Below are 10,964 nucleotides of genomic sequence, written 5' to 3'. Positions count from 1 at the left end.
AACAAATCACTCGAAAGAGTGTTGAAACAATAGCTACCATGTCATAAACATGGTCACGCCCAAGAAGTAAATTGTAATCTAAAGGGCCTGGGACTACCATCACATTGAGATAAACAATTTTTCCTCCCAAAGTAATAGGCAACTAAGGAAGGATGCCGAATGGTTGACTGGTTCCTCGGTTAAAATCCAACAGATTCTAGGTAACAGGCAAAAGTGGCGGTGAACTGAGCGCTTGCCAAGCAGTGGAGGAAATGATACTCACAAATGCACCTTCATCTATAATAGTGCTAGACACAATCATATTACAAACCTATACTATGATCTGGAAAGGCACATAAGAAGGAAGACGAGATCTTGCCAGTCTATTCCAATCAAAGGAAGTGACTAGACTACTTGAAGGGGGTACCGTAGAATGGGAGAATTAACCCCAAGCTCATTGGAATTTGAAGAAACGAAAAGAACTTGAGTGGTATCATACTCACTCTCTTCTGGAAAGGTATGATTAACTGAAGATGAAATTGGGTCAAATGTTTCCTTGACCTATGATTAGTAAGGTATAGACTCATGGGATTCACATTCAGAGAGAGTGGGTTTGACCGACGGTTGATTTGGGTCGGTCACTTCATCAACTAGTGAAGGATTGAGGGAGAGTCTCTTGTAACCAGATGGAAGTCGTTGTGGAGAAGCAGGATGGTTATCCAACACTTTTTTGGCTTCATCCAGATAGGGACAAAGGTGAATGGGGTGATTCCCTTCACATAACCTACAGGGAAACTTAACTCTACCCTTCTTTCCGTGAACTTTACTACCAATAGTTGATGGTGTGACACCAGCATGATCTTGAGAAGTTGATGACACGAGATGATTTGAATGAGAAGAACATTCTTCCAATATTTGAGGAATATCAGGACAATTTCGAAGAAGATGGTCTCCTGTACAAATTTTTCATGGATATCGAAGTTTGTGAGGCCTAATGGAGGGTTTCTCATCAGAAGTTGCATTTGAAGCAATGGTTTCTTGGTTGGCCATCTATTGATTTTTCTTCTTCTTCTTCTTATTCCCTTTCTTCTTCTTCTTAGCCACCTGGTTACTAGTACCAATAATTTCACCAGGCGAAGAGGAAGAAGGGGAGGAAGAAACAACTGACAAAGAAGGCAGAGGGTCAACTCTAGGATCAACTGGAGGTTGATTTTGTCCAGTTCGAGGAGTACATGATTGCGGAGAAACCATGACATTTTTAACCAAGGAGGTTGAAAACAACCATACTGGCAAGCCAATGGTAAATCCTAGAAGGGACAATGTAGCCATATAAGGAGCACCCATATTTCTGAAAGCAGGAAAAGGACTAGGATTCCCATCAAAAGGAACTCCTTGATCGGTGGACTCCAGAGTTGTTGCCATATGTATCAACCTAATATCAACTAAGGAGTGACGTGGAGGATGTTATCGACAGTCAATTAATTTATTTTAATAAAAATAACATAACAAAACAAAAGAGGCATAATCTAGGCAAAAGGATTACCAAGCAACTGTGAACTACAGAATACCTCCTGGTGAACTAAGAAGTACAGGCAGGCAATCTCCTCGAATGTTGTGTTCGGTGTATCACAATGTACAAGGCGGCTGACTCAGTTGCCTGTGGATGGATAACAACCTAATATAGTCCTCCCATATATAACTGAAAGTACATGGAGGCCCAATCTATGTTAGCGTTGTTTAATTTGAAACCGCATTGTGAGAGCATTCCTTTAAACTTTACGTACTGTAACACTGCCCTATATACCCGAAGGTACGTGCAAGAGCTACGATATACTTACATACGTGGAATGAGGTATCACACTCGGAATGTATCGCAGACAAGTTAGCGACAACTGCTATGCTTAACGATGCTGGAACACGTCTCTAGCCTAGATCTCCAAATGTTGTGCGTTAAGTTACAATGCTCCATTAGGTTAATTGATGTTAATTTTAAGTTGATCTTGATTAAGAATTTTCCTTTCAAGGTTCACCATGTGATGTATTTTCAATTTATAGAATGCAACTAATATGATAAGCATCCTTTTCATTCAATTTTGAAAATGAAAACCTTAGCTAGTAGGGATATAGCAATCGGATTATTGTAATCAAAGAACAAAGAACACATCTAATTTGATTTCCCAAAACTATTCCAATGAGCACACACAAAACTCTTTCAATGCACAATGCAAGTTTTTCTTTTGAATTCCCTTAATGTTGTGATGAACAAAAGGAAACTAATGCACATACAATCAATCAATCTTTTTGCAAGAATGAAGAATTTACGTGATCCAGGTGGACGTTGGTGGCCACCCAAATATCCCACTTGGACCCCCACAACTATCTCTTTCAGTTTTTCAGTTTTTGTAATTATAGCACAATTTACTATTTTTAGCAGTTTTTGGTGTCCTGAACCTCCGAAACCGTTTTGAGGCCCTAAACAACGTTTTTTTGGAAATCTGGGAGAAACATGAGTCCATGGACTGATGTTGCTCATCCCAAAGTTATATTTCTCGGATAGATCTTTCTAACGAGCTATTGTACACGTCAAACGGAGATCGAGTGCCAAAGTTACGACCCCGGGAAATTGATGTACTAATTTACCCAAACAGGGCCCACAATTTGGTGTTTCATCTTCTAGGGTTAGGTTTTGGGATGTTAATGGTTTTCCATTGTTTCTCAACAATAAATAGGCCTTTGAACATCATTGTAAAAAAGTTCAGAGGCATGTAGCTGCCACATCTCTTCTCACAGATAAGCTACCATCGCCATAGTTGATTTATTTCCATTTCTATTTGTAAGCATATTTCAGTATTTTACATTAACGAGATGAAGTATTATTTCCGCTGCATATTTGTATTTATGGTTACCTCTGTAATTTATTTCATTCTTGTCTAAATCTGGAACAGTGGTATCAGAGCGGTCTACTTTTTTCTCTGTTTTTCTTTACATGTTGTTATCAGGAAAACTAGTGTCTATTCAGAGCTGCTAGTCCCACTAATATGGGTAGCTATCTTAGAAAAAAATAGATTAAATTTACTTGTGTTTTCCTTTATGAGAGATAGATAATAGAGAAGCAGAGATCTCCAACTTCAGTCTTTCGCTAGTCTCCTTACTTGTTTCCTCTCTCCTTTGATAGATCTTTCGCCACTCCTTCCTCACTTGTCCCGCTTCAAAGAACACCTGTAGAGCCAAGGCAGCAAAATACCATCAAAGCATAGAGATCTATAACCATAAATAATGTAGGATCAGATGTACATTAACCATATAAATGCATACACAAACAAGTTTTAGAGATATACAAGCATATGGAGGAAAACTCAAATAGCTTTATTGATAGAAGTAGTAGAAGAGAGGATTACAACTAGGCTTTCTAATTGAACATCATCCTCCCAACATGAAAGCCCTCTTCAACTCATACAAAGCAAGATCACCCAACAATGTCTTCAAAGAGAGACCAACAACACTTCCTTGAAAATTACAAAATTCCAGCTTTCTGGATCTCTTGGATGAGGGATACATATATAGATGTTTACAGGAGAGTGAGTCAGCTTCTGGGATTTTGATTAGTTTCATTTCACTGTGTTGGAAATAATACTGAGAGGGGGGTGAATCAGTATTATCAAATTCTTTTCAATATATCTTCCGGATTTATACTTTAGGTTATTCTTCAGATATTGATAATTAGTTTGTATGTCAGGATCATATAATATTGAGCAAGAACAATAAAAAAACAGATAATCACACCAAAGAACACCAGATATAAGGTGGAAACCCAATGTGGGTGAAAACCACCTGCTGCAATATGTCTCTATCTTCTTTCAATTAGAAACTTCTTTTACAATGATTTTGTACTAGTGCAGTCCTTTACCAATATGCATGCTACAACCTGCAGAGAGCTACAACCCTCTCTCGTTTTCTAGTCTTTCCTGGAAGGGAGCTACAACCCCCTACTTCTTTTCTTCCAAGGACCACTTTTCATAAATTTTCAAACTGGATCTATGAACATCAAATAATCATCAAGTACATGTGAATCACCCAATCAACTTTTTCAATCAACCAATGAATCAACCAATAACTTCTCAGAATGCAGTAACTAGATCAGCAATACTAGTAATCTAAACCCAGAACTCTTCAGCAATAGATAAAAGAAAGCCAACAAACGTTTCAAGAAAGGTCCGCAACTTCACTAATAGAGGCCTGCGAATATCCGCAACTCTTCTATGTCTAAATTGCACAGATCCACACCTGGTCCTTCTTCTGCTCTACGTACCTCCGCACCTACTCCTTCTGCTACCCTGCGTACCTCTGCTCAGATCTTCACCTGCACTGTCTGCCTGACAGCGTACCTCCGCATCTGGTCCTTCTGTTCCCCTGCATACCTCCGCACTGTGCCTTCTTCTATGCTGCCTACCTCACACATGTGCCTTCTGCTGTGCTGTGGATCCCTGCGCCTTCTGCTGTGTTGTGGACCCCCGCACCTGCGCTGTGGATCGCATGCGGACCTCCAAATAGAGCCAAATTAACAGTCCTCCAATGTGCCATAGATAGTCAAATCCACAGATCTGATCATGCGCCTGAGAGATCACGGCCTATCAACAGATTCGCCTTAAAGTTCACCTTGATTTAGATCTAGCTTTTAAAACCGATCACCCAAAATTTCAGATCTTAAGATATTCAATTTTCACAAGTGTCTAGCCAAGTGATCTCCTTTTCTTTTTATAGGCAAGCCCTTATTCACACCATGGGAAAAAACAATCGAAAACCAATACAAGGGATCCAAACCGGGGTTCAATACTTTAGATCCTATACCACGGACCAAAACCATAGGATCATGATCGATGGGCTAAATACCAAGGGCCAAGCATAAGAAACCCCACGTGTGCATGCTTCTCTGCATTGGAGTGAGTGAACTGGGGTCCGCACCTTCTGAACGAGCACCTGTTACACAAAAATATCATCACCATGATTATTTGCAGTCAGTATGGGTCTATCATCACTTGTACTATCCTCCTAAGCAAGTCTCAGACCTCAGCTCTTCAAGTCAAGCTTTGAAAATGAGAGAAAGACATTGAAAATCAACAAATCTCCGGTTCCGCACTTTCTCTCACTGTTGCCTGCGGTCCCACACCTTCTGTTTACAAAAACTGTGGACCTGCCTGCTCTGTCCCTAAAGGTGTGGGTGCGGACCCCTGTGAAAGTAAAAAAGGCGCAAGTTTATTCTAAAAAACTCACTTTGGGTTAATTCTAGATGATTCTAGAAGGAATTTTGACATGGATTGACCGCTCTTAGGTGGTTCATGCATCCCAAAAGAGAAGGAGCTAATCCCTTGATGAGAGGAGCTATCCCTTTGAAGGAGGACCTAGTAACTTCCCTCCATTGCACTACAAATTAAGGCATTGGGCTGGTTGCTAGGAAGGTTAGAAGCTGAACATTTTTTAGGGTAAATGCTGGTGGAATTAAGACTTCCTAGTTAAGCTTGAGAGGAGAGATCACATACATTTTTGGCTTCATTGGGAAGAGAGTGAAACTTGTCAAAGTAGAGGAGACTTCTTGCTAGACCCTGGGAGGAGCTTGCATAGCGTCAAGGCACAGGTTGTAAAGTTCTTCTTGGATTTGAATTAGTACAATCAGATTCATTTTTATCAACACATTGTCTTATGTCATTTGTTTCATGAATTCCTTGAGTTTCATGTTAAATATGTTTTATGATATTGGCTTTTCAGTTGCTATTTAATTTGTTTTCTTGTTTGTGTTTGCAGATTCGTGACAAGGGAGCTCATTTGGATCGAAGGAGCGAGACTTCCACAAACTTGCGTTGGACCCAAGGTAGGCCTAAAACACTTGTTTGCCTTTGTTTATAAATGCATATTTAGAGAAAGATAGTTTGTGATTGGCTTTCTTGTCACTAGGTCTTCTTTAGATTCTAGGAAGGTCTATCTTGTCCACAAGATCGACTCATTCTGTGTGACAAAATGGCGACCATACTGGGGACTTGATGTTTTCCTTGTTTTTACTTTGACCTGAGAAACTGTGTTTTTGTTTATGTTTTTGGCCTGTTGTGTGTGGAATTGGGTAGAAATAGTAGATCCAGGGTTATTTTTTGTTTTTCATAACTTTGGGAGAGGACCGCACCCTAGCCTTTTGACACAGTGCGTACTTATCTGCACTTTTGCTTTTAGCACAAAGCGGTACCGCACCTGTGTTAACTGTGGGCCTGCGGACACTGTCAAAATTTTGGAAAACCTAATATTTTCTCTGTTAGTCAGCTTAGTTTTTGTTTAGAAGTTATTATCCACTGCCCAGACCTGGATATAACCTATCAAAAGCTTTCCTTAGGTTGATTTCATTGGTGTTAGGGTTTTAGGTGAAATTCCTAGAAGTTTTGCTTGTTGGGTTTGTTTTTCATTTTGGTCTTGTAGTAGCTCCGAGCTTAGAAGCTGTAGGAACCTCAGATCACCTTGGTTTCTACCAGCCTTCTTATGAGTCTGACCATTTGTGAAATATACCTTAGTTGAGGAATCCGCCTTGTTTTTTCTCTTTACAAAACTTCGAAAAGCTTGTGTTTAAAAGTTTGGATTTCATTTTTAAAAAGAAAACAAAATTGGTTGTTTTTGACTGATTTGTGATTCTGCATAAATTGGTCCTTAGTTTACATCTAGCTAAGTAAAACATCCTTAAAAAAGACATCTGGTAAGCTTTGACTTCAAATATGTTTTTATAATTTATAGATCTCAAAGTTAGTCGTTTGCATAGTTTTGAGTGTTTTATAAAAAATAAAAAAATCTCTTTTGGAAAAAGTTTGTTTTTGTAGTGGTTGAGTGTTTTGAAAAGAAAAGGGAAATTTTTGTGAAAATAACTAGTTGTCTCGTTTTGAGTGCATTGGAAAGGACAAAAAGCTCTTCTTTTAATTTGTTTGTTAAGAAAGATTTGTGTTTACAAGTATTTGCATTCTCAAACTCTTTCCTAGCTAGAAGTTCATTGAAGGGAAAATATTGTTTAATCATCTTAAGTTGATTTTTGAGTGATTTTGAGTCGAGTCTTCATACCACGAGTTTTGTCTCCGCACCTCTTGACTTAAACAAAAACCAATGAAAATTACGCTTAAAGTAAAATTCATCTAGTAATATTTTATTTCTAGGGCTCTGATACACCAACATAGCTTAGGCTAGTGTCTTGGAGTAGGAGAGTAATTAACTCTCCAAGACAGTAAAAACAAACAAGTAGTTGTATCTTGTGGTAGGGAAGAAATCCAATTGTTGCATTTATGCTCTGGGAAAGCTCCTCTTAAAGGAGAAGCACAAGATCGTGTCCGAACCAGTGTGGGAATCAATCCTTCCTCATTGGGAACGACGCCAGATATTCACGTATTAAAAACGGTAAACCTCAGATTAACCATTTTCGAGGAGCCTGGGGTCACTTGTTGGTAAAACTTGGATTATGTCAAGGAGCCTTCAAGGGGATTGAGCTTGCTACTCTGCCCTTGCGTGCGTATCGGATCGTAGACTGTTCCCCCAGGTATATTTGTTTCAGTTGGTAACCTTAGCGACCATATTCTTTAGGATTCTTCCTAAGGTGACAGTGGTGGGAAGATCCCACTGTACCTGGAGTAGACGTTGGCTAGACTCACTTGGATTTTCTAGGGGGTTCTCTTCACTCGAGACGGTTAAGTGGAGGAACTTGTTCCAGTCTTTTCATTAATCAGGTTGCCGGGGTAACTGTTCCAACCGCCATTTCTGTATTGAACTCTGCGACGTTGGATTTCATCACCAACTAGTGTTTTCAATACGGAAAGTTACTGTTTGTGTGTGTTTGATCTCCTAGATTCTTTAGGCGTGTGATTCAAATTTTTTTGGTTCTTTAGAGGCTTTAGGTGGTTTTCATTGAGATTTTACTTTGTTTGCGTGTGAAGTAGTTAAAATTTTTTAATCGTGGCTGAATTACCGAGGAAGTCCCGTAGACTTTGGGGCCAACCTCCTGAGTTTTCACCAAGCCGGCCTGAAGGATTAAGAGTCCTCGTAACTCCTAGAGACAATAGAGTTGGGTCACCTCAAGAAGGAGAGTCTTCTTTGGTGATACATCCTGATTTTCAAGCTTTAGTAGCAGATTATAATCCACAATCAGTGTCTGTTTCCGAAGTTACTGGTAGCTTTTCATCTACTAGTGATATAGGTGAGGAACCTGAAATATCCGAACCTGAAAGTGAATTTGCTACTACTCCAACATCGGGGTTTGCTTCTCCAGCTTCTAGTGGTCCTGGTTCTACTAGGGTAGAAAGAATAATTACCCAAAATCTTCCTTCTGGACTTATAGCTATCGAAGAACTTGCTACTCCGAAAGAGGAAGTAGGCATCCCTATCCCTGAAAATCAACCTGCTATTGAACTAAGGGAGTGTGAATCAATTTTTTATAGTCCACCTAGGAGCAGTGCTTGGTATCTTTCTTTGAATAATTTCTTAGAAAACCCAGGGTTAAGTTTTTCACCACCTCGTGTTCCTTATCACCCAACACCTAGAGGTTATTATCCTCCGTTAAATATGTCAAGACAGTCGTCCATGTTTACTTAATCGCCAGAATCCTTTTTGTACGACGGTCTTTCTGTTCCCTCTAGGTATCAGTCACTTTCTGGTACTTTTTTGGGAGCATCTCCTCAACCCATTGAACAAGGGTTATTAACTGAAAGCAATGGTACTAAGCCATTGAGTGTAGAAGATATTCTCATGATGTCAAGTACTATTCCCAATCCTCAACCTCAAGGTGGCCAATTACCGCCTGGGGGGCAGCCTCAAAATCCTCAATTATCGCCTGGGGGCAACCTCAAGGACAGTACATACCTACGGGACAATACGTTCCTCAAGGTCAACCCCAGACTCAATATGTACCCCAAGGTCAACCCCAGTATCAGTACGTGCCTCAAGGGTATCAACCCCAAGGTCAGTACTCGAACCAAGGTTTCCAACCACCCTCTGGTCAATCATATGTTCAAGGAACGGGAAATGTACCTTTGAATTATCAATCCTACCCTCAACCCGGTTATGGTCCTCAATATTCTCAACCTGTTATGGGTCTGTACCCCGGAATGAATTTAGTGTGGGATCCATCGCAAACTCAACAGGTCTTGCAGCCGAATGTACAATTGTCATCTCAAACTGGAAAACCATTAGTTTTTGGTACACCCCAGCAACCTGTCTAGTCTTCTATTCAAACTTCTATACCTTCAGTAGTTTCTCAGCCTGGGCCTAGAACGCCTCGTACTCCGCCTCAAATGACTGCTGCAACTGCCGCAACATCTGTTCAATCTACCCCACCTACTTCTGGAGTATCGACAGCTCCAGTTTCTACTGTTCTTATATCTACTCCTCAGACATCTTTACCTCCATCTGGATCCACGATTCAAACGTCGGTTTAGATGCTTGTAGGAAAACCTGGTTCAAGTACGGTTGTCACAAGTCAACCACAATTTACTTATCAATCGTACCAGGGACAATACCAATTCGGTCCTGCTGTGCAGCAGCTAGTCTATCAGTATCAACTGTACCCTGGGTACACATATCAACAACCTCAACAACCCCAGTACGGTCCGGTTAATCCTGGTTTTCCGGGAGGATACAATATCCCAAATTCAATTCCTATTGCTAGTTATCCTGGATATCCTCCTCCTGGGGCTGGTCTCATGACCCAGAGTTTTAGGGACCCTAATCATCAGTTACCATTTATCGCAACTTTGGACTTGCCTAAATTGTCATGCCTAATGAACGATCCCATTAATTATCTTCCGTTTTAGCCGCCAATGCCGAATAAGTTGCCTAGTGATATTCCTAAGTTTGAAGGTAAATAAGGAGAGGACCCGTCGGCCCATGTGATGACTTATCACCTCTGGTGTGCGTCTAACTCCATTTCAGATGATTCAATCCGTCTAAGACGTTTCCAGCGCACTCTAATTGGTCTCGTGGCCAAGTGGTACATTGAGTTACCGTGAGGCACTTTTTATAATTTTAGTTAGTTAGCTACCTCGTTTTTAACTCATTTTCAGTTGCCAGTCTGATATGACAATGGCACGGAATTACTAACTTCGTTAAAGCAATCGACATCCACTTGCATTTCAGATCACATTCATGAATGGAGACGTCGACGACGTTTAGTGAAGGTTTTTATTTCGGATCAGATCTTGGCTGAATGGTTTGTAAAATCTTTTTTGCCAAAGATCACTGAAGATGTAGCCAAGGCCGGAGTCGTTATTGAGGAGCAAGTAATTGCTCAAGCACAGTACCTTGACTTGGTCTATACTCAGTCAGGTACGTTACACGAGAAAATCCCTGATCTTCCCAAGCAAAATCAAATTGTTGCAGCTCCTTCAGGGTCTCAGCCGCTGATGGTATGATTGGTACGGTTAACACTAAAAGTAAGAAGAAGTCTTCCAAGAATTATTCTCCTATCATAACCTTGCCTGATTCCCCGACAGGAGATTCTTCCGTGGATATTTCCACCGATATTCACGTTGTAGAATCATCTACAGCCAAATCAAAATCTTGTGGCAAGAAGAAAGGGAAGAAGAAGAATAAAACGGACAAAAATTCAAAAGAGAAACCTGTAAAATCGAAATCCAATGATGAAAAACGCAAACCTCGTTATCCTTGTCTCATTTGTGATGAAGAACATTTTACAAGAGACTGCCCTCATCGTGCAGAGGTTGCGAATATTGTCAAAGGTTCCCAAACGCTTGTTTTTTTGAAGGATCCTTTTCCAAGTCAAGACAGTAAGATGATAGGTTCTTCCTTGAGTGCCAATGAAGAACCCATACTGATGATGTCCCATGTTAGGATTGTGACTCGATCGCATGATTATGGTAGTAAAAGTCCTGTTGATGGTAAAGAAGCAGAATCTTCTGATTCTAACCCATCAACCTCAACTCCCGGTTCCGATCCACTACAGATCGAGAAACCTAATC

This window comes from Pinus tabuliformis, chromosome 8, assembly GCF_031772625.1.
Source record: "Pinus tabuliformis cultivar Carrire ecotype Pingquan chromosome 8, CPIR1, whole genome shotgun sequence".
Classification (NCBI taxonomy): Eukaryota; Viridiplantae; Streptophyta; class Pinopsida; order Pinales; family Pinaceae; genus Pinus; species Pinus tabuliformis.
This window is presented reverse-complemented; position numbering follows the sequence as displayed.